Genomic DNA, 24437 nt, shown 5'->3' on the forward strand with positions numbered 1-24437 from the left:
TGCAGAAATACGCCCATTTTAAAGGGAACGGTGCGCATGAACCCCAAAGTGGCCGGCACACTCAGAGTCTGGGGTCGTGGAGGCTTGGCCAAACGTAACGGCGGAGCCTCATTAACAACAGTTCCCAGAGTTCCGCCTGACACTGGGCCAAATACACTACCTGGCTGGCGGGCGGGAATGGGAATTTGGTGGCAGCCAGGGATCCATGCAACAATCGCCAGTAGTCAGTGGGAGGAGGGGTGTGGAGGGGTTGGGGTGTTTCCAGCAAGATGGGGGGATGCCAGGGCTGGGGAGGCCCAAGGACTCATTGCAGGGCCTGGAGAGAGCACTTCTGCTCCTCCTGGCCAACAAGTAATTTTTTAAAAACTTAGCTTGGCCTCTTCTGGCCAGTCGGCTGTTCTGGCTGATTTTGCAATTATGCTGTAGACAGTGCAGGACTGCCCGTGACATATGGGCTGGAACTTTCCCCTAAAAAAACTGTGGATTTGGAGCGTGGGGGCAGTTAATGTGTTAAAAATGGGATTCCTGACCTAATTCCGCCTCCAACCCGCCCACTTCCGGTTTTGCAGGAGGTGGGACGGGTGCGGGACGGGGATTCGGGCAACCAACCCGCTCCCAGGGGGCGTTAACCTTAATTTAAATATTGTAATGAGGCTGGAAGCATTTTTTTCCTACTCCATTTTGTGTGTAACTGCCTGTGGACGGGTTCCTGGCAGAGGCGGGGACTGCTGCATTCAGGAAGTAAGTGGCTTTATACCTACCTCCTTGTTCCAGGGTCTCAACGATACCCACCCTCCGTGATCAGAGACCCCCCCGCGAGGCCTCCGATCACCCACCCCCACCCCCAGGCCACCGAATCTCATTCCCCCCCTCCACCCAATGATGATGAGGCCAGCCACGATCCTCCGGTGGCCAGCCTCAATCCTCTCTCCCCGCCCCCCGCAATAACCTGGCCGAACCCCCCCCCGATCCCCGACCCCTACCGATCCTCTCCCAATCCCTGATCCCTGCCGTTCCACTCCCACCACCACCCCCCCCCCACAATCCCAGGCCTATTGCCGACCCCCCTCCCGGGATCCCTCCCCCGGACCAGCCCCTCGCTTCTGAAGCCTACCCGCCTGCAGCTAGCCAGCCTCTCAATCTGGCAAGCTGCTGGCCGGAATCCAAGGTCTCACATTCAAATCAGGCCCTGCCGTTAATTTTGGCAGGGCCTGCGGTAGACCGGCCTCCCAGGTTTCCCGCCAGCCTCGGAGGGCCCCCATCCTCAACACACCTCCCTTGAGAAAATTCCAGCGATAGTCAAGATTACGTCGCGGCCCGATGGCATCACGGGGCCATAACTTTTGAATGTAAAGTAGGTCCCAGCCTGCCTGTAGCCTTGGCCGACTTGAAAGCCGCAAAGATAAGATGGTGCCAGGTGGGTATGAGGCCAGTAAGCCAACTTGGCCTAATTTTAACTCGTCCCATGCACCATTTTCGCTCGGTGAGAGGTGTTAAAATCGAGGCCACAGAAGCACATGGGTAGCTATGAAGTACCTTGGCAGCAGCTATGAAGGAGCAACCACATCAATGCTTTCAGAACTCCACAGCTGAAATGCCATTCACACAGAAGAACACACACAGAATCCCCACAGTGCAGATAGAGGCCATTTCGGCTCATCGAGCCTGCACCGACACATATCCCACCCTATCCCCGTAACCCCACGTATTTAATCCCCTAACACTAAGGGTCAATTTATCATAGCCAAATCAACCTAACCCGCACATCTTTGGACTGTGGGAGGAAACCGGAGCACCCGGAGGAAACCCACGCAGACACAGGGAGAATGTGCAAACTCCACACAGACAGTCGCCCGAGGCCGGATTTGAACCCGGGTCCCTGGCGCTGTGAGGCAACAGTGCTAACCACTATGCCACCGTGCCTCCCATTCCTGGCACACAGACAGAATTATTTTTTTCTACAAGATATAGAGGTCGACAGCTAGTGGAATCATAAGCAAGGGAAAATGCTACTATGCTGGATGGGCACTGGCTGGTGTGCTGCAGGGAGCTTTCGAACCTCCTCATCTTTTCGTTGGGATTTGCTTTGCCTTTTCCTTTCTTTGGCAAGGACACGTGTCTCTTTCAATAACAATGACCCGGATTTTGCGATAGGGATAACGATGAGGCTATCAGCGATTGTCCATTCAAGTGAATTTTTAATGCCTCTCTGGCACTGAAAATTTACTTTAACAAGTGTGGAGTCTCATTCTTTCAGATTTTAATTATTGTTGAAGTTTTTTTTTAAATTAAAATAAAAACTTCATTTTACTTTTTCTTTCTGTCTCTTTTATCTCTCTTAATCACATCTTTCTTTCCCTCTCTTTATTTCGCATTTGTATGCCCATATTAACTGTTGCTTGAACAACCAGTTAGCAAGCAAAATAAAAAACATGGGTCTTGCACTGATGAACAATAGAAACCTTAGGCTCGAAAATCCGCAGGCATAATATCCTGGTGTGCCAGGATCTACCCACCTGTGGCTTCCAAAGCTTACCTTACCAAAGTTTGCACGGTCGGGGGGAGGTGTCACTTAATTTAAATATAATATGCAGCCCCCCGGCCACTAGTGGCACATCTTGGGTGCCCGTTTGCCCCAGTAGGCTACAAAATGTGGTGAGTGGTGCCAGGTCATCGGAAGGTGTTGGATCCTTCTGAAAGAAGACACAAGTGCCCTCTTTGTAAGTGTAATGTATATACCTTTAAGGGGGGAACTACTTTTTACAGCTCATGTATACTGTAGTACCGGTAGTGACCACACCTGTATATAGCACTGAGTAGTAAGCTGTACAGTTCAGTTCCAGAGTGAGCCACGTTGAGTAAACACCTGTTGTACCGTTCTCCTGCAGTCTTGTGTCTTACTACTGATGGACACAACATTGGCGACGAGGCAAATTTGATCCTACCTGCAACTCTGCATCAGCTCCCAGGGATTTGTTCTTGGAGACCAGTAGATTGGAGGTCAAGGCCAGAGACACGGGCGTCGACCACGGGCAACCGCCCAGTCATCCAGCAGAGACTCGAGAATTGCGGGGAGGCTGTTGAGAGCCAGGCTTGGCTTTCCAGTCGAGGTGGTCCAGCGAAACGGGCTGGCAACAGGTAGTGCGCAGACCCTTCCCGGACAGCGGCGGGCTAGAGCCCGACCGAGCGGCACAGCAAAGGGCCGAGCAGCGTCGACGGGAGAGAGAGAGAGAGAGGGCAGAGCGCACAGGGCGCAGCCGGTGTTCAGGGGCCGAGCAGCGTCGAGGAGAGGGAGAGAGACGCGCAGAAACCCGCGAGGCGCCGCCATTGCCACGAGGACCGCCAAGAGCGGCGTTGGCAGCAGCGCAGGAGAAGCGCGCGAAACCTACAGGGCGCCGCCATTGCCACGAGGACCGCCGAGAGCGGCGTTGGCAGCAGCGGGGGAGGAAGGAAAGCGCGGGAGACGCCATTTTAAGCCATTTTAAACCACACCCAAAATGCCGAAGAGTGGCAGTATCACCGCATTTGACAATGAAGTCGAAGATTGGACTACATATGTCGAACGAATAGAGGTATACTGCAAGGCAAATGAGGTGTCAGATGACAAGAAAGCGCCGGTATTGTTAAATTTAATGGGTGCAAAGACGTATGGCTTATTACGAAATCTAGTAACCCCAGCGAAGCCAGTGGAAAAGAGTTTTGGAGACATAGTGACGATACTACAGGAACATTTAAACCCCACACCGCTGCTGATAGCAGAAGATTCAAGTTTCACAAACGGAACCAGCATAAGGATGAAAGCAATGCTGAATATTTAACAGAACTGCGCAAACTATCGAAACACTGCCAGTTTGGAACGGGACTGGCAGATACCTTAAGGGACAAGTTTGTGTGTGGGCTTCAAAGTGAAGGAACCCAGAAACGGCTTTTATCTGAAAAGGACCTTACGTTGGACAAGGCTTTCAGCATTGCGGTATCATATGAAGCAGCAGCACAGGGCGCTGCAGAGATACAACAGAGACCGCAAGAATATGGCACAAATGAAATGTCATACAGAACAGAGAAGTGCTATCGCTGTGGCAGAACAACACACGACCACAATGATTGCTGGTTCAAAGACAAAGTGTGCAGACAGTGTGGAAAAGTAGGACACATAGCATGAGTCTGCAGGTCGGGAAAGAAAACCAGCAATAAGAAATCTCTAAAAGAAAAGTACAAGAAGGTACATAAGGTGACAGCGAATAGTTCAGACGAACAAAAGAGTGATACCGACTCCGAAAGCAGGGAGCTGAATTGTCTGAAACTACATAATGTGATCACAACAGAGGATCACCGAACCATTTGGGTCACTCTCAAGATAGCAGGAGTCCAGGTAAAAATGGAATTGGACACAGGATCAGCCCTAACAGTCATAAACCGACGGGACTACGAGCGGCTATTCTCACACATACCCTTGAGAGACACAAAAATTATTTTGATGACGTACACGGGGCAAAAAGTCTACCCCAAAGGAAAAATAAGGGTGACCGTTATATATAACGGTAAGGAAACACCAAAACTAGACCTGTATGTATTGCAAGATGGAGGACCACCATTACTGGGACGTGAATGGATCCGGAAAATACAGCTGGATTGGCATTCCATACAAGCACTGACTGTGGCTGCCAAAAAGGATGACGACGTCACACCTGGGCGACTGTCAAAGATCCTAACCGACGCGCAAGAAGTGTTCCAGCAAGGACTCGGAACACTAAAAGGCATGACAGCGACAATTAAAATCGAAGAAAACGCAAGCCCAAAATTTTTTAAGGCCGGACCTTATGCGATCCGCCCAGCCGTCAAAGCAGAGCTGGAGAGTTTGGAACGTTCAGGAGTACTGTCGAAGGTAGACTGGAGCGAGTGGGCTACACCCATCGTCCCTGTGATGAAAAAGTCGTTGAGCAGCACGCCTGGGGAACCAAGGAAGGTTCGCATCTGTGGGGACTTTAAGGTAACAGTGAACCCAGTCCTTCACACCGTGCAATATCCACTTCCGCGGATTGAAGATATTTTCGCCTCGCTATCTGGAGGGAAACGCTTCACTAAGATTGATCTGGCCCAGGCGTATCTGCAAATGGAGGTAGAAGAAGCATCAAAAAAATACCTCACAATCAATACCCATAAAGGTCTCTACCAATACAACCGGCTGGTATTCGGGGTAGCATCAGCTCCGGCTATTTGGCAAAGGGCAATGGAACAAGTCCTGCAAGGGATCCCAGGGACCCAGTGTTATTTGGACGACATCCTGGTCACGGGCGAAAATGACAGTGATCACCTCGCCAACCTGGAGCAGGTGCTCACTAGATTGAAGGAATATGGGCTCCGAGCTAACCGCCCCAAATGCGAGTTTTAAAAAAAACAGATCTCGTATTGTGGCCACGTTATCGATAAAGAGGGGTTACATAAGTCCCCAGAAAAGATTGAGGCAGTAGTCAAGGTTCCAGCACCGGAAAACGTGTCACAACTGAGGTCGTTCCTCGGGCTGGTAAACTACTACTGTGGTGTATGTGCCTTTAAGAGCAATTGTGGTGTATGTGCCTTTAAGAGCCCCAGGTGTGCGTAATGCCGGTAATTGCCACTTGGGCTATATAAGCCTGTGTATTGTGTATATCCTTTAGAACCCCCCCCCAGACTTGTTTAGTAAATACCTATGAACCAACTCCTGTCTTCAGTGTCTTTATCTACACACGGACAAAAATTTACCTTGCTGACTGACCATCAACCCCTCATCTCCATATTCAACCCTAAGAAAGGTGTCCCCATTATGACGGCACAAAGACTACAGAGGTGGTCCCTTTTTCTAGGGGCACACCAATACAACATTGAATACAAAGGGTCAAACCAGCATGGGAATGCTGACGGTTTATCGCGCCTGCCGTTGCCAACAATAGAAGAGGCACCTACAGTAGACCCAGTAGAGATATTCCACTCTACCATAGTGGAATGTCTGCCGGTGACAAATTCTGCCATTGAAAGGGAGACCAGAAATGACCCTACTCTCTCACGGGTCTACGATTTAACAATGAAGGGATGGCCAGCGCATGGCGAACCACTGTTGCCAGCATTCTCGCAAAGAAGAGAACAGCTGTCAGTGTGCCGAGGAACCTTGATGTGTGGATCCAGAGTGGTGATTCCACCCAAACTCCAGGATAAAGTGCTAAAGGAGCTTCACGAGGGGCATCTGGGTGGAGTGAAAATGAAGAACCTAGCTAGGGCGTTTGTATGGTGGCCAGGTATCGATGGAGACATCGAAGACATGACCAAGAGCTGCCTAGGATGCCAGAAGGTCCAAAATGCTCCGCCACAGGCCCCTCTACATCCATGGGAGTGGCCCTCATCTCCCTGGCAAAGGGTGCACATCGACTTTGCTGGTCCATTTATGGACTCAATGTTCTTAATCGCAGTTGATGCACACTCCAAGTGGCCGGAGGTAATAAAGATGTCCTCCACCACCACGGAAAAAACCATCACAGTATTAAGGACCATATTTGCTAGGAATGGGCTGCCGGAACAGATATGTTCTGATAATGGACCGCAATTTGTGTCCGAAGAATTCAGAAAGTTCTTAAAGAACAATGGGGTAAAGCACTACACGTCTGCCCCATACCATCCCGCCACCAATGGATTGGCTGAAAGGTTTGTCCAGACCTTTAAGAAGGCCATAAAGGCCATGGGTAATGAAGACATAAAACTTCAGCACAAGGTGGCTAACTTCTTATTTGCATATAGGAATGCAACACATATGGTTACAAACCAAACTCCCGCCATGATGTTCTACAATAGAAACCTAAGATGCCGGCTGGATTTGGTCAAGCCCAACATCCGAAGGGACGTGGAGAACCGGCAGTTTCAGGGCATGAATGAAAGGCCAACTAGGGCCTTCCAGATAGGCCAACCGGTTTTGGCCCGGGACTACCGTACCGAGAAATGGCAGCCTGGAACTATCTGCACACGACTAGGACCACTGATGTATACCGTGGACATCGGAGAAAGCATAATAAGGCGCCATGCTGACCTAATCATCAAGTCATCCGAAAAGGGACAACCTACACCACCACGCTATACATCTAACGATGAAGTAGAGATACCCATATCTACCTCCGATCCGGTGATACTGGAACCCGATGAACCCGACACTGGCCTTCAAGCCGAATCAGCCTTACCAGAAGAACCTACTACACCACCAGAAACTACTACACCCCCGAGGCGTTATCCGGACCGAGTCAGGAAGCCTCCTGAGAGACTAACTTATAATTAATTAATACAGCAATGTATATTATTTTGCATATAACATGTAATTAATAATTACTTAAAATATGATGTACTAGTTAGCTAGAAGGGGAGGAATTGTGGTGTATGTGCCTTTAAGAGCAATTGTGGTGTATGTGCCTTTAAGAGCCCCAGGTGTGCGTAATGCTGGTAATTGCCACTTGGGCTATATAAGCCTGTGTATTGTGTATATCCTTTAGAACCCCCCCCCAGACTTGCTTAGTAAATACCTATGAACCAACTCCTGTCTTCAGTGTCTTTATCTACACACGGACACTACAACTACCATAAGTTCTTGCCAAATTTGTCTACAATACTACACCCACTGAACACCCTACTGCAAACTGGAGTGCCATGGAAGTGGAGTGACGAATGTAAACGAGCTTTCCAGAAGAGCAAAACACTAATCACATCGAAAGAGGTATTGGCCCATTTCAACCCAGCACTACCAATTCGGTTGGCGTGTGATGCGTCACCCTACGGCATTGGAGCGGTGCTGTCGCACAAATTCTCGGACGGCTCAGTTCAATCACTATCTGCACAGGCAGAAATTCACCTTGCTGACTGACCACCAGCCTCTTGTCTCCATTTTTAATCCGAAGAAGGGCGTTCCGGTGATGACTGCGCAACGACTACAAAGATGGTCACTCTTTCTAGGGGCGCACCACTATGAGATTGAATATAAGGGCACGAAACAGCATGGAAATGCTGATGGGCTATCACGCCTGCCACTGCCTACTGCGGAGGAAGCACCAGCAGTGGATCCTGTCGAAATATTTCATTCGACTATAGTTGAATACCTACCGGTAACTAACGCTCGTATAGAAAAGGAGACCCGAAATGACCCGACACTGTCTCGGGTATATGATTTGACAGTGAAGGGATGGCCAGCAGATGGCGACTCACTGTTGCCAGCAGTCTCAACAAGAAGAGAACAGCTGTCAGTGTGCCGGGGGACCTTGATGTGTGGATCCCGAGTGGTAATTCCACCCAAATTAAGGGATAGAGTGCTCAATGAGCTTCATGAGGTTCATCTGGGAGGGGTAAAAATGAAAAGCCTTGCCAGGGCTTATGTGTGGTGGCCGGGAATCGATAAACAAATCGAGGACCTGACCAAGAGCTGCTCAGGATGCCAGAAAATCCAAAATGCACCACCACATGCCCCTCTATACCCATGGAAGTGGCCCTCATCTCCATGGCAATGGGTGCATATTGATTTTGCTGGTCCATTCATGGACTCAATGTTTTTAATAGCCGCGTATACTGTAGTACCGGCAGTGACCACACCTGTATATAGCACTGAGTAGTAATCTGTACAGTTCAGTTCCAGAGTGAGCCACGTTGAGTAAACACCTGTTGTACCGTTCTCCTGCAGTCTTGTGTCTTACTACTGATGGACACAACAGTAAGGGGGCAAAAATGTACTTTCAAAATGTTTTTCTTTGGTTGCGGGGGGAGGGGGGTGGTCCAGTGTACATCCCAAGTGGGCAGCACTTTTGCTACTCAATGGGCAAGTATGCCTTCTTCCACTCGGTGTACCAGTTCGCTAATGCACCAACATGACACGGACATGGGAATTCTCAGCCTAGGAGTCCCCACCCATAGCAATGCTCCCTCTTACACCGCTACCTTGTCTGGGGTGGGGCGTCACCCCCTCACCCCCTACAAGACCCTGTGAAAACTGCCAGGGACGGCTGGAAGCCAGCATTGCCAGTACCTGGCTTAATTTGCGCTCTTCCACTGGAAAAACCAAGGATTTCCAGACCCATTTATTTCAAGCAGAAAGTTTAGGAGGGTGGGTAAAAATGCATCACTGCTTACTTAATGCTGAAGCACAAATGGTTATCTTGAGCTCCCAACAGAGAGCCATGGTTGTTGGGGTACAGTGTTGTAATTCTATGTCTGGCCTATGCTCCCTGTGAACATGGCTCGCTGCTCAAGGAATTACCCTAAGATCACTACCCATTAATGAACATAGCATGTGTGATAGTACTAACACACAGGGAGCAAATTAGATGCCTGGTTTGTTACTGCATATTAGAACTCCAATAGCACTATTTTGAAGAAGAACAGTGGCCTAGAAATTCAGTATAGCCACTTTTGGGGCGGTAAAGTCGGGCGGGCGCTAAAGTTAGCGCCCGCCGGAAAGTGGAGGCCACTTTGCCGAAATTCAGTAGCTTTGGCCAAGGAGTTTGGGCGAGCGCTGAAACTGGCATTGCACTCCTATCTTTAGGCGCTAAGCCGGCGGTGCGGACTGATAACGCCGAGGCCGGGCGCAGCGCAGGTGCGGTCATGTTTTGATTGACAGCAGACACCCTGACGCCTTAAAGCTCTTAAAGGGGTATGGGTCGACTTTGTCTGCAGCCACGCCCTGGAGAGTGGAGCCCTGCAGCTAGGCCTGAACACTGCTGGTGGACCCAAATAGTGCCTGAAGCCATGCAGAAGGCCCGTGAACGAGCGCAGCGCTTCTCAGAGCATGCTTTGAGGGTGCTGCTTAGGGGGTTGGAAAAGAACAGAGAGATCTTGTGCCCGGACAGTGGCAAGAAGGCTCCCAAGAGGCTGTACAGGAGAGCCTGGAGGGAAATCGCCCTGAGGGTGTCAGCCAACAGCGATGTCCCCAGGACTGGTGACCAATGCCGCAAGAAGTACAACGACCTCAGTCGGTTGGTCAGGGTGAGTACCCTTTCCAGTGTCCTCCTCATCCTTGCATGTGCACCTCACATTATGGGCAAAGGGACCTCAAAGGCCTAATGGCCAGCCCTCCTCCCGCAGCTATGGCACTGGCATGATCATCAATAGCACTCTCTGCACTTAACACACTGGCCAAGCTATTCGACCATGGGAGGCAGTGCACACAACAACAGGGCACCACACTGGCCAAGCTATTCGACCATGGGAGGCAGTGCACACAACAACAGGGCACCACACTGTACTTAGAGGCCGTCCTTTCTCTTGCAGGCCAAGCTGGCGCGGAATTTGAAGAGCCAGACTGTCACCGGGGGAGGCCGTCCCCAGTTCCAGCAGCTCAGTCAGCTGGTGGAGAGCGTGGCTCGACTCATGCGTGGCCGGGTGACTGGCCCCGTTGCTATTGGAGATGCCGACCCTGTGCTGTGACCCAATGGTAAGGACATGACCGTTTGGACCTCTCTGGTTCCCCTTGCGCTTCAGATCTACATCCTTTGCCACTGTCCCACCAATGCGCATAATGACACCACTCATGCCTCCCTCGCTGACGCCCTGTCCTCACTCTAAAGCTACTCTTGTGCCTTCCTGCTTTCAGCTGGTGAGGAGGAGCTGAAGCTGAGAGTGCCAGTCCCTCGGAAGAGGAGGACGACGAGGACCAAGAGGAAGGTGGCACATCGGGGGAACCCTCATCCGCGCCAGGGGATGGCAATGGAGGGGACACGTCTTGCCTGGAGGAGAGCCAGGGGGAAGTGTTGCAGGGGGGTGTAGCTCCTGGGCCCAGTGGCGTCCAGGCACGCGGGAAGGGTCGGGCAGCTCGGCGGCCTTCTCCCCAGAGGGAGAGTCCGCCCTCCAGTCCGGAGACGGTCCTCGCCCAGGAGGTGCGCCTCCTTGATGAAATGTCCGCGGCCTCGGAGCGGCGCCACAACGAGTTCATGGGGGTTGTGGGACAGTTGCCTCAGGCCATTGAGTCCCTGGCTCATAGTGTGGCCAATTTCGGGGACTCACAGGCCAGGGGTGTCGAGCAACTCACGGCAGCACAGGCCAGGGGTGTCGAGCAACTCGCGGCAGCACAGGCCAGGGGTGTCGACCAACTCGCGGCAGCACAGGACGCGAGTCGCGAGTTCATGAGTGGTGCCGTCCAGACACTGGCTGATCTGATGCAGGCACAGACCAGGGCAGTTCGCGCACTCACTTCTGCCACACTCGCTGTGTCACGGAAGCATCGCCAGGGCACCCGCCGCCCTGCTGCAGCACAGCGGTCTGGCCTTCACCAGATTGCTGCGCTTGCTGCAGTGCCAGGCCGGCCGAGTGCCAGTGTCTCTGGCGACCAGCGAGCGCCTGGCATCAGCCAGCTTGCTCCCATTGCTGCAGCTGCCACTGCCACTCCCCCAGCCAAGGTGCGACGAGCTGCTGGAGAGACTGATGCTGGCCAGCCACAGCTGCAGCAGTCAGCAGCCGGCCCCTCCAGGGCCGGACCTCGTCTAGGCCAACCCCCAAGGGCATCTGCCGTCACGCATTGTGCCCCTCAGGAGCCTTCCCCCAGCCTTGCAACACCCACAGGGCCCAGGTTGAGTCGGAGCAACAGGTCGGGCAGGGGCCGGAGAAGCCTGCACAAGGACTCGCCCTCTCGGCACACCAAGTAGAGTGTGTTGCCAACTGTTTTTTTTATATGGGGGTGTTTGTGTTCTGGAGCGGGGGGGCTTATTTTGGTAAGGCCGAAGATGAAGGCAAATGTTTTTTTATATGGGGGTGTTTGTGTTCTGGAGGGGGGGGGCTTATTTTGGTAAGGCCGAGGATGAAGGCCAATTGGAAGGACAATTTTTGTTACTCCTCCCCAGGTTGTGGGAGTGAGATATGTTTTTGACTGTTTTTTGGGGGTCTTGTCTGTTTTTCTGTTTCATGTGGGAAGGGCCCTGAGTTTGTTAAATAAAGCTTTTTATTTATTCAGCTTGTCCAGGTGTCATGTTTCAAGTGGTTGTTGCGTTAACCGGCTGAGGGCCTGCGGAGCGGCTGCATTCAGGTGCGTTCATTGCCACAAGCCATTCCCTGACAGGGGGCCTAGAAGTGTCGTTCAATAAGCCGCCAGCGGACGGCCCTTGGACCTTGTGGCTCCCTCCTGGGCTGGTACTCCTCCTCCTCCTCCTCCTCCTCATGGTCCTCCTGCTCGTCCTCCTGAGGTGGTGGTCCAACGCGAGGTGGCAATGCCTGAGTCCTGCGGATAGCCAGGTTGTGCAGCATGCAGCAAACGACGACGAACTGGGAGACTCTATCCGGCGAATACTGTAGAGATCCGCCGGAACGATCCAGGCAGCGGAACCGTTGCTTGAGGACGCCAATCGTTTGCTCTATGATGTTCCTTGTGGCTTGATGGCTTTCGTTGTATGCCTCCTCCGCAGGGGTCCTGGGCGCGCGGAGCGGGGTCATGAGCCATGTACACAAAGGGTAGCCCTTGTCCCCAATAAGCCATCCCCTTGGTGGAGGCTGTGCCTCGAACATGTCAGCCACAGTAGTCTGGCGCAGGATAAATGCATCGTGGCTGCTTCCTGGAAAGCGGGCATTGACAGCTAGGATGCGCTGCCTGTGGTCACACACCAGCTGTACATTGAGGGAATGGTAGCCCTTCCGGTTGCAGTAATCCTCGGCATTGTCGATAGGTGCCCGCATAGCCACATGCGTGCAGTCAATGGCGCCCTGCACCATGGGGAAGTCGGCGATCCTGGCAAAACCGACTGCACGCTGCTCCTGCCTGTCTAGGGTCATGGGGAAGGAGATGAATTGGTGTCTCCTTGCGAAAAGGGCATCGGTGACCTGCCGGATGCAGCGATGCACGGCGAACTGGGAGATGTTCGCTATGTCCCCAGCAGCGGCTTGGAAGGAGCCGCTTGCATAAAAGTTCAGCGCCACCGTGACCTTCACTTCCACCGACAGAGATGTCCTGCACATCAGCTGTGGACGCAGATCTCTGTGAAGCAGCTGGCAGATCTCTGCAACCACCTCCCTTCTGAAGCGCAGCCTCTTAACACAATGCGCGGCAGTCATGGTGAGATAGGACACCTGCTGCCGGTATTCCCTGAGTGGGTAAGGCCTACGTTGCCGACGCCTGATGGCCCCTCTGCGTCTAGGCATGGCTGGCCCTCTCACACAGCGTCTGCGAGCCCTTCGCACATAATGCTGGAACTGAGGGTTGGAACCCCATGCAGCCCCCATAATAAACTTGCAAACAGTGAAATCACAATGAGTCAAATTTCCAAGCTCTGGCCAGAAGCCAAAAATACCTCTCCTATGTTGTCCCAAATCAGTAAGGTCTGTTCCTTGGTCTCTGTCCAGAAATCCAAAGCACTAAAGTCATTGCAGCAAAATGGCTGGCCTTTATAGTTCAGTCTAAGTGCCCTTTAATTAGCGCTCCCCGAGGCCCGCAGGGCCTCTGCTGCATTCCAGTTCACAGTTCTTAACAGCGCCACGCCCACATTGGGCGGGCGCCACTGAATTTCCGGTTTGGGGCGCACAAACAGCGTTGCACGACGAAATGACGTCATAAGCTGTGCGCGCAGCTGAGCGGGCGCAAACACTTTGCGCCGGCGCTAAATGTCAACTGAAGTTGGGCGTAGGCGCAGATCGGCCTGCGCCCGGGCGCTAAGTGCCTAGCGCTGGAAATCTACCCCTCTTATGGCGTTAACGGCTGGCGAACGCTACTGAATTTCTAGGCCAGTGTGTTTTCCTGGTCCATGTCAATAATCCTCCCTCAACACTAACATCAAATAACAGATTAGCTGGTGGTTCATTCCAATGCTTTTTGAAGGATTTCCTTACAGGCAAATAACTGCTGCATTTGCCTACACAACATCAGTGACTGCAATTCAAAAGTAACGCACATGAAGCATTTTGGGATGTTTCTGAGAGGCACAGTATAGCACTATATAAATACAAGTTTTTCTTTTCAGTACATATATGATCCCTAATACATTAGTTACTGGTTTCAGCAGTGTTGTAGGTGCATCAAGCCAACGGAATAGAGGGAAATTTCAAATCTCCCAGGCCACTGGCATACCGAGATCATGAATGGGAAAAGCCCTTTGCGTGGGTTATGAAGGGTATCTGTGATCCTGCTCTCCCAGCAGGAAGCTGTAACTCACTAGGTGGATGGTGGAGAATTGGAGCCCTAAAAAAACAAAAAAGGAGAATTGGAAAACAATTTAAATTATCTTGCCAAACACAAAAGACAGGGCATAAGTGACATTATTTAATAATGCTTTATTTTCATTTGTTTCATGGTTCTGCACATGTTCGGGTTGAAATTCTAGGATTCCTGTTCCACTGACCGAAGTATGCTGAGGCATGACATGGCTACTGACTGATTAAAACATTGATCCTGTCCCAAATTGTGGGGATGGGATCATTTTACTAATTAGTCTCTTCGGTTTTGGACGCTGAACCTCAGAAAAAATATATTTGCCTTGGAAGGGGTATAGCGCAGATTCACCAGAATGATACCGGGACTTAAAGAGTTAAATTATGAAGAGTGGGTGCATAAATTTGGTTTGTATTTCCTTGAGTTTAGAAGATTGTGGAGTGATCTAATCAAAGCCTTTAAAATGATAAAAGGGATTCAATAGGGTAGGTACAGCGAATGTACTTCTTCTGGTAGGGGAATCCAGAACAAGGGGGTGTAATCTTAAAATTAGAGCTAAGCTATTTAGGAGTGAAATCAGAAAGCACATTTTCACAGAGAGGGTAGCACAAGTCTGGAACTCTCTCCCCCAAAAGGCTGAGGATGCTGCATCAATTGAAATTTTCAGGACTGAGATTGATAGACTTTTGTTGGGTAAGGGTATGAAGGAATATGGAGCAAAAGTGGGAAAATGGAGTTGAGATACAGATCAGGCATGATCTAATTGTATGGCAGAACAGGCTCGGGGGGCTGGAAGGCCTACTCCCGTTCCCATGAAGCAGGAGGCCCATGCCTGTAGAAGTGCAACAGAGCCTCCCGCCCAGTGTGCCCACCGGAAAGTCAGCGCAGGACTTGCCACTCGCATGAGAGACCATAGGGACCCTTATTGGGCTGAAGACAACTTAAAAAATATTTAACTTTTCCAAAGGGAAACAAAGTCCTTCATTTGGAGTTAATCAATTGTCTCTGGGATCAATTCCCATAGCTCTGCAAGTTATTTGGGGACTTTAGTAGGTTCACAGCAGAATCCAAACACGTTCTCAGCATGTGTGGCTTCCACGGGGCCTAAGGAGGGCATTTTGCCCAGAAATCTAAAGGTAGCCCCAGACATGGACTCGTAGCTGGCTGTGGACGTTGCAGGGTGCAGGAACAAGAATTGTCCTCCCCTCCCACCCCTCGAGATCATAAGATCATAATTTAGGACAGAATGTTACTGGGATAGAAACCTACAGGTTTCATCATAAGCTGCTCCCAGGAATTTCAACCCACTGTAAACTAAATTTACATAATCCACTTGTCATGATTATGGTTTTGAATGTTGAGATGTTTAAATACAAACAGTAATGTCTTTTAGAGGCAATTCCCCATGAGCGCTGCTGGTCTGTGAAACTCAGTTTGAGGAGCGCAATTTTGTAAATGCTTGTAAATAAAATAAAACACAACAAATAGGAAATGGCTTTAAAATGTGAAGATCCTGGAGCACAATAATAACGACTAACCCTTTTATTTAGGCCTTTACCACAAAAGAATGAACCCATAAACTTCACCAAATTAATTACTAACGGGTATGCCGAAGACTGGATCCAGCAGCAAAAGGAGTGGAAGAAGAAGATACAACCAAATGTAAAGATTAAAGAACCTGGAGGTAATGATTTTCAGACCTGTAAGCATTTCTATGATGCTGTGGTAAGATATGATTTCACATTCAATCATCACACAAGGGAGGCAGTAAGTGAAGGCCAACTGCTTTCCTATTCCGGACCACTCGCAGATTTCCTAGTGTCGGATAATTAAGTGATATTGACAGGGGCTTGGAAGCAGACCAGGAATAATATGCAGGCAAAGGAGAGAAAAATAAATATATATATCCTAAAATTGATATATGACAGAAAAGTGAAGTATGGAGTTAAAGCAGTCCTTCATAGGAATGCAGAAAACAATCAAATAGGAAGTCAAACAGTGACATTAGTGGATTTCATAGAGGCCAGTTCAAGAGTGGATAGACAGGGACCTAGGAACAGTTATATGCTTATTTTCAGGATGAGGATGGCCTATCCCATCCATCCTCTATAAAATTACAAAATTCTGTCTGGACTGTCACTGCCCCACATTATGACCATAGCATCCATAAGAATTGCTGGCGTATAAACCAGACCTTTATGTTTATGCCAGGAGCACACGATCTGTTGCAGAAGCACTTCAACATTCAGTATCAGTTGAAAAAGATTGCACAGAATAAAGTGGCATAGCTTTATATACGTCTTCAATCTGTGGAATTCACTCTCTAGAACTTTGCCTGTTGTATAGAAACATCCAAAATGACAAAAAGCCATTTGGACTAGGAAGCCTACTCCTTTTACAGAGAATCTGCTTTATGATGGACTCTAACCAACCCATTTAATCTTCTGAGGAAAGGTTCTGCAAATTTTATTTCTGTCCCGAAAAGGTAAATCAAGCAACATTTCAGAATATGCACCTGATCTTACATCTGTATTATCCATACTTGACTGGTTGCCACCTACTAGACGGGTAAATGTACAACACAAAGAGTGAAAAGTGCTGTTCCTGACTGGGAGAAAATGAGCTGCAAATCTGAAGCATACACAACTCTTTTAACATTCAAGACCAGGGTTAGAGGCTATTTGCAATACTTCATGGCCAACTGGAAAAAGATGAAATGATGCTTTGGTCAGGGAGACCATCAGCTGGGAGTACCATCTACATTTTCAGAAAGATATACTGGCAGCTGAGATTGGCAGTATTTCCTTATAAATGTAATCAAGCAAGTTCCTCAAGTTCACAAAAGGGATAGATATTTCATAGTTCCCAAAAGATCAGGAGGTAACCATCTCATCTGAAATCTCAGAGCGCTGAACAAATTCCTCAAAACAGAAAGGCTCAAGATGCTAACAGTGCCTCAAGCCATTCAGGAAATGCACCCAAAATTTTGCTGGCTGTAGATGACGTTCAAGGATGCTTACTTACCCTTGCCATTTGGTCTTGTCATTGCAGGTACAGGCAGCTGGTAATACAGTGGTTCTCTTTGGTCGCTCCTCAGCCTCTAGGGTGATCACAAAGTATCTATCTGTTGCAGCTTATCTCACATGGCTGCAATTGAATGTCTAATTGTACATAGATGACTGGCTTATGAAAGCCTGTGTTTATACTGTTTGGGCAACTGTCTGACAGCTATTTATCACACTTCAGGAGCTGAGCTTCATTATCACACTAGGAGAAATCTCATCTAGGATCAAACCAAGATATGATAAGGCATCCATATGCAAAGCAACTGGACTCAAGGATAGTGAATGGTAGACAAATCCACCTATCATCAGACTCAAAGCTGACAGTAACATTTGTTGAGATATTTACAAACTGTTGTTGGCAAGTCAGTATGTCTCTGAACGGATATCTCAATGCTTGTCCAATACATCAATAAGCAAAATGGAACTCATTCTCAGTCAGTCTGTCATGAAACAATGCAGCTTGCCCATTAGTGCCTGAATCATGGTGGGATATTCCCAGCACATTTAGCTAGGGTAGAGAATATAACAGCAGGCTTACTCAGATACTAGCAATTCAACGTCATGAGTAGAAGAACCACATCAGAGTAGGCTATAAAATCCTCCACATCTGAGGTTATAGAGTCAGAGGGCTCGATTTTGGCATTGGGGGTGGGCTGGGGGCATGTCAGGTGGTCGTCGTGTCAGGATCCCGACTCCGATGTGAAGTGGGACAAAAGTGCGATTTTGCCCTAATTGGGCACTTGATTTCCAGCGTGTGGAAACCCCTGGCCCAATGAGCCTTTTCATACAGAAATTCACCTCTGATGACATCATCAATGCTGCTTATTTAAGGTCTGCAAGCAGCCTTGCATCTTTTTCAGCCTTTAAACTTTATGCCCATTGTTCTGAGCGCTTCCTTCACCAATTATGTCCACCAGTAGACCAAAGTGTGCTCCAAGATTCGATGAGGCCTCCCTCCAAGCTCTGGTGGAGGGAGCAAGATCAAATAAGGAGGTGTTCTTCCCTTCCTCATGGAGGAAAAAGCCTCCCAGCAGACTAAAGCTGTGTGGCTGCAAGTGGCCCAAGAGGTAAACCCGCAAACTCTATGTGCCGCAGAACCTGGCTGCAGTGCAGGAAGAGGTTTCATGACCTCCGCACAGGAAAAGTGAGAATGACATTCCCATCACCCTCAATCTGATCCCCATCGCCTCTCATCGCCAGCACTTTGCTTTGCACATCCCACTTGACCCTTACATCCCTGCACCCTTACCCATTCTCTCTCTATGGTAACATTCACTTAACTATTCAACCAGGCAACTCTCACACTCCCTATCACTGTGATGCAATGACGACAACTTACAACACACAGGGAGGGCTCTTTGTCTCCTACTAAGAATCTATGCTATGGATTCTCTACACTCAGTCCTTCATTCTCACTCAAATTCCACTTGTGTCCCTCATTGCAGGAAAAGAGAGGCCACCATAAGAGGGAAAGAGTGAGGACAGGAGGAGGGCCACCCTCAATAGCCCCGCTCACCACTTCGGAGGAGGTGGCCCTGGAGATCGCCGGAGTGGAGGACGATTCGCCAGTGGGGGACGGACAGACGGACGCATCACAGCAAGCTGGTGACAGAATGGTTTTGCATCTCTCTCAATGAGTGACTGATAATGATTCTGATGCTCTAACAGATTGACTTATGATCATCTGCACAATTCAAAGTGCATGCAACCTTTACCTCACATCTCTAACTCTTTCCTTTACTCTCCCACAGGACCATCGAGAGCCTCTGTCCCCACTGTCCAGGATGAACAGCCTGAGCCTCAAGATTCCTCAGAGGAAGCTGCAACCTCTGAGGGCGCAGCATCAGCAGAATTCAGTGCACCCAGCACCAGCGCAGACACTCACACCTCGATGGGATCTTCACGAGATAGAGTAGTGTTGTCACCTGGTGTATCACAGATCACAAGTGAGCATCAGCAGATGGTGGAGACAGGGACAGCAGTGGAGAGTCCTCATCGTAGAGCGCAGGACTCTGCCAGCTCTGCTCAGCTGCATGTTGACCCTGTGCCTCTGGATCCAACCAGAAGGAGAGCAGTGCTGGAACTCCAGGAACAGGTGCAGGAGTCTCTGGCAGGTTTTGTCTCCAGGGTCGCTGCAAGTGTGCAGCGAATGGAGGAGTCCATCGCGAACATGAGCAGAGCTTTGTGGAGGCATTGGCGCATGAACGCATCACCATGGAAAGGATGGCTACCTCCGTGATAAGGCTGGCTACCATAGAGGAGAGGATGGCTATGATAGAGGAGAGGATGGCTACGGCCATAGAGGAGCTTAGTCGCCAGGGCATTGAAAACATGGTCATTGTTCAGAATAGACTGACATCTCTTGAGGAGCGATGGTCAGCTATTGAGCATATAAACCAGACCTTCATGGAAGTCCTCTGGAGTAGGACTTCCAGTGCAGAAACGGGTCCTCATGGCCCCCCTGAAGTGCAGCAAGGTGCTGTCAAGCCACTTGCTAGCTCTGAAGTGGGGCTAACCCATGAGAAGGATAGAAACATAGAAACTAGGAGCAGGAGTAGGCCATTCGGCCCTTCGAGCCTGCTCCGCCATTCAACGAGATCATGGCTGATCATCCAAACCCTAGCACCCGGTCCCTACACCAACAGCCATCCCACCCAAGCCCTATCCCCGTAACCCCATAACCCCACGTATTTAATCCCCCCTAACACTAAGGGCCAATTTTTTATCATGGCCAATCAACCTAACCCGCACATCTTTGGACTGTGGGAGGAAACCGGAGCACCCGGAGGAAACCCACGCAAACACGGGGAGGATGTTGGTGGCAGACAAAAAGGAAGTGGGGGCTCCTCTCCAAGCGCTCACACGACTATGCCACTGCAAAGCCCTCAGTCAGAGCTCCACCAGAGTCCTCACCCAACTGAGATGGGCGTCTCAGCCCCTGCACAGATGCAGGAACAGCAGACTGTTGCCGAGCCCTCACAGGTTCGCAATCCCAGAGGTCGAGACAGGAGCAGCAAGAAAGTGAGCAAGGGGCCTCCACATCTGCTGAAGCCACAGGGGAAGCACCACGTAGGAGCACGCGTAAGAGGAAGATAAAGCACAAGTAGTCATAAGGGTAGTCACTTGGGTGTTCTGTTGTATGGATTTTTGACAAGTCATCCTTGAATTGTTATGATAAACAGATTTGTTGGCAAACTGTTGAAGTTGTGGCCTGTGTCATTTCGCAAATGGGACTTCCACATTGAGGGCTTAGGGTGACTTGCAATTGTCAGTATAGTGGTCAGAGTGATAGGAATCCACAAGTTCTTGTCCATTGTCGATGCTCTGGTAAGAAGGCGCGAGGCAGAAGTGTTTGATTGTGTAGGCTAAGCAAATCTGGCCAACATGAGTGCACCCCTTGCATCCCGGGCAGCAATGTGGTTGCACGCTGGTGCCTTCTGGCCTGTGCAGCTTCAGGTGGGTGAGCAGCAGCTTGGCACTCCTGTTGTTGCTCCTGCTGTTGGTGGTGCTGTTGTTCAGGGTTCTGCTGCTGCCGCGGCTGGTCTTCGTCTGAATCTGATATCCAGGAGGAAAGGAAATAAATGATTCCCATGCTTCTGCTATATACCTCAGTTGAGGAAGCGCTCAGTCAAGTTGGGGAGAGGGGTTTCCCAGGAGGTCACACTGGAGATGGGTGTCAGGCTCCAAACTTCCACAACAATGAGTAGGCCTGCTAAAAGATCCCCCAGACCTGAGACAACAAAGTTCTGCCACCTGCAAATGATCATTGGTGAAAACTCCTTTTTAATGGTGGAGCTGCAGCTGTTAGTAAGCCATCCACTTGTGAGGCCGCCAGGATTAACTGGCATGTTCCAGAGGAGACGTGCAGGATGGGGCAAATGGATTCAGATCAGAAAGGCCTCTCAAAATGGGATTATAGAGGCAATTAACTGGTTGTTAAGGGCCTATTCTGCCCCTTAGAGGCAGGATGGAAACGAGGTCTGACACCACGAATGTGGGAAAATTGCTCAGAGGCGGGATAGAGGCGGGATCGGACCCACCCGCCATTTTTTGCGATTTTGACAATTCACATGCCTCCAAACCCGCCTCCTCGGGCCTGGTAAAATCGAGCCCATAGAGTCATAACGTCACAAAAGCAGACCATTTGGCCCATCTAGCCCGTGCCAGCTCTCTGTAGAGCAATCCAGTCAGTCCCATTTCCCCACTCTATCCCCATAGTTCTGCAAGTTTATTTCCCTCAAGTGCCTACCCCGTCTCCCCTTGAAAACATTGAGGGGGAGAAATTCAGTATCGCCCCGTTTGGGGCGCAATTATCAGCCGGGCGCAAAGTTTAGCGCACAGTGCTAATTATTGCCTCTGACTGCAAACTTGGCTTCTATCGCTCCTGGAGGTGATTAGAGCGCTAAATCAGGCGCTACACACCTCTCTTAAGGCACTAATGCCGAGGAGCGAGGCACTACCTCAGAGAGCTGGCGAAGCTCAAATGATGTCAGTCAGCAATGGAACACAGACACACTGGCGCCGGCCAGTTCTTAAAGGGGAGGGTCGATCTTGCTCACCATCCACACCCTGCTCATTGCAGCCTTGAATCTGGGCCTGGAGAGACCTGTACATCAAATCTGCTGGAAAGAACAATGGAGAGGCCCAGGGAAAGAGCTCAGAGTGCAGCCCCCATAGTCTCTTCTAAATCAATGGAAGGAAGGTCAAATCAAAATGAACCTGCAAAGTGACGCTCAGTACCCAAAACTCCTTCACACAGCGTTGAATCTCTCCAGAAGTCTCTCTCTCTCTCTCAGAATGCGTGGTGCAAAAATGTCACCGAAAGAAAAAGGCAGGAAGCGGTCATTTTTAAATAGCGCTCCCCCAGTCCCTTCCCGACTGCAAAACGCTCTCCTCAACCTGTCGTTGCTAGTGGCAGGTGGTAAGGCAGGGGGCGCCACTCAATATCCGTTCTGGGGTGCTACCGGTGCGTTGCACGCTCGACTGACGTCTCGATCTGTGGGCGCAGGAGATCGTGGCGGTAGTGTTTAGCGCCACCGCAAAATGTCTGGTCAATTTCTCGAGCGGCGCAAACATCGCCGCGCCTGGGCACTAGTTGCTTTGCGCCCCATTAGCGACCTTTTAGGGCACTAACGGGAGGCGCAAAGCAACCGAATTTGTCCCCCTGAGTGTCTCTGCTTCCACTTCCGTTGGTAGCGAGTTCCAGGTCCTCATCACTCGCTGCGTAAAAGTTTTTCCTCACATTCCCCTGTATCTCTTGCCCAAAACCTTAAATCTGTGTCCCCTAGTCCTTGTACCATCAACTAGTGGGAATAGCCTTTCCCCATCTAGCCTATCCAAACCTGTCATAATCTTGTACACCTCTATCAAATCAGATATCCAGAGGCTCATGGAATAGGTGAGTCAGTGGCAGCTTGGATAAGGAATTGGCTTAAGGACAGAAAACAGCAAGTTGTGGTAAATGGCTGTTTTTCAGACTGGAGGATGGTAGACAGTGGTGTTCCCCAAGGGTCACTGCTGGGGCCACTGCTTTTTTTGATATATATAAATGACCTGGATATTGGAATACAAAGTAGAATTTCTAAATTTGCCGATGACACCAAACTTGGGGGTGTGGCAAACAGTGAGGATGATACCAATCGACTGCAACAGGACATAGAAAGGCTAGCAGAATGGGCAGACAAGTGGCAGATGGAATTTAATACAGAGAAGTGTGAGGTGATGCATTTTGGCAGAAGTAACAGGGAGAGGCAATATAGACTTAATGGCATAGTTTTAATGAGTGTGCAGGGACAGAGGGACCTGGGAGTTAATGTGCATAGGTCCCTGACGGTGGCAGGACATATTGATTTGAAGCATTTCCTCTGCCCACCTGGGGCTCTCTTGCCGTGTCGGAGCTCCGTGTAGAGTGCTTGTTTTGGGAGTCATAGGGTGCAAAGCAACTAACGCCCGGGTGTGGCGCCGGCCACGCCTCCTGCAAAATTCAGCGGGAGGTTGGCAGCGGCGGTAACTGTTAGTGCAGCGCTCCGCTCGTGCCCTGGCCTCGATCTTCGGTAGTGCCCCCTGACTTACCGCCGGACGCTATGTCCGACGGGGTCAGGGGGGCCTACCTGCGGTTGGGGCGGTGCTAATTAAAGGGAAGATGCCGGGCGGCCATTTTTGTTGCTGGCCGCCTGCCAGCACCTGCCCCCCCGCGGAGTGCCGGCTGCGCTCCATGAGCCCGGCACTGCTCTTTAGTGTCAGGCTCTTTTGCTGGCACTCCAATCCCTGGTGGCCCATCTGGGTAGCGCTGCACGAGGCCCCTCCCCTTTAAGAAATGGAGAAAGGCCTGCAGTACCGCAACGCCCCAAGAGGGAGGCGGGGCACTTCCAGTAGCACCCCGCTTCCACCTTAGGGTGCTACCGATGAATTTTGGCCGCAGGGACGCTAATTTTGTCGGTATGCTAAAAGTAGCGCCCCGGCCCCAAAGGGGGCCCGACTCAATTTTTCCCCCTATGACTTTATATCTGTTTTGTCAGACAATTATGAACAGCCTTGTTTCTGACCAAACAGGAAGCTGGATTATCTTTCCTTTTTGCAAAATGGGTAGCAAAACCTCACGAAATATATAGTGAAGCACATTCTTCACTGTTACCACATCTCTGATGAGAAACTCAAAGAGGCTGATTATGGGCTCTTCACTGCCTCGTTTGCCAAAAATGGATTCTTATTGGTTAGAAAATGAGTATCATCAATTTAGTGCCAGTTTCTGGACCTGCCAATTTTGTTGGGGGTAGAAGGGAATTTGCTGGCAATGACTGCTGCCATCTCAAGCAGGTGAGCACCTCATTATCCTATGTAAAAGGTGGAAGGGAATGGTGCAGCACGATTTTCCAGCCTCTGTCCCTAGCATACCCATGGAAGCCACTAGTGGATCTGCAGGCAGGACGCCCTTTAAAAAGCTCACAGATTTTAAAGGTAGGTTTTCAGACCATTTAAAGGCTCTTTTTGTATTTACAGGTATTTTGTTTATTTTTCCAGCTGGTACTTAGGCTTTCACAAACCATGGGCTGGATTTTCTCAACGGGGAGATTTTGGAGGTGGGACCCCCACTTGTCGGGTTTTAGTCCCGCCTCCATCAACTTGTGGCCAACCCATGCTATTTTCCCTTGATTGACCTTGTTAGGCCCCCCCAATGGGCTCAGCAAGTCAATTAAGGGAAAGCCGGTTGCAGGTGATGTCAGCGAGTGACGTTTCATCTGTCAAGAGCT

General features: G+C 50.1%; 1 protein-coding gene and 1 long non-coding RNA gene across 2 annotated transcripts in view; both read left to right on the top strand.

The window, feature by feature from the left end:
- Positions 1–24437, top strand: part of LOC147117747 (uncharacterized) — a 258768-nt gene that overhangs the window by 183755 nt on the left and 50576 nt on the right. The gene's annotated exons all lie outside the window — the stretch shown is intronic.
- The window catches only part of LOC147117748 (uncharacterized), an 88679-nt gene that overhangs the window by 62219 nt on the left and 2023 nt on the right, over positions 1–24437 (top strand). The window contains exon 3 of the mRNA XM_085988990.1: positions 15673–15806. The gene's annotated coding sequence lies outside the window, so the exon portion shown is untranslated. The remainder of the gene's footprint in view (positions 1–15672; positions 15807–24437) is intronic.

This window comes from Somniosus microcephalus, chromosome 5, assembly GCF_052327205.1.
Source record: "Somniosus microcephalus isolate GS21.2 chromosome 5, FLI_Smic_1.0, whole genome shotgun sequence".
Lineage (NCBI taxonomy): Eukaryota > Metazoa > Chordata > Chondrichthyes > Squaliformes > Somniosidae > Somniosus > Somniosus microcephalus.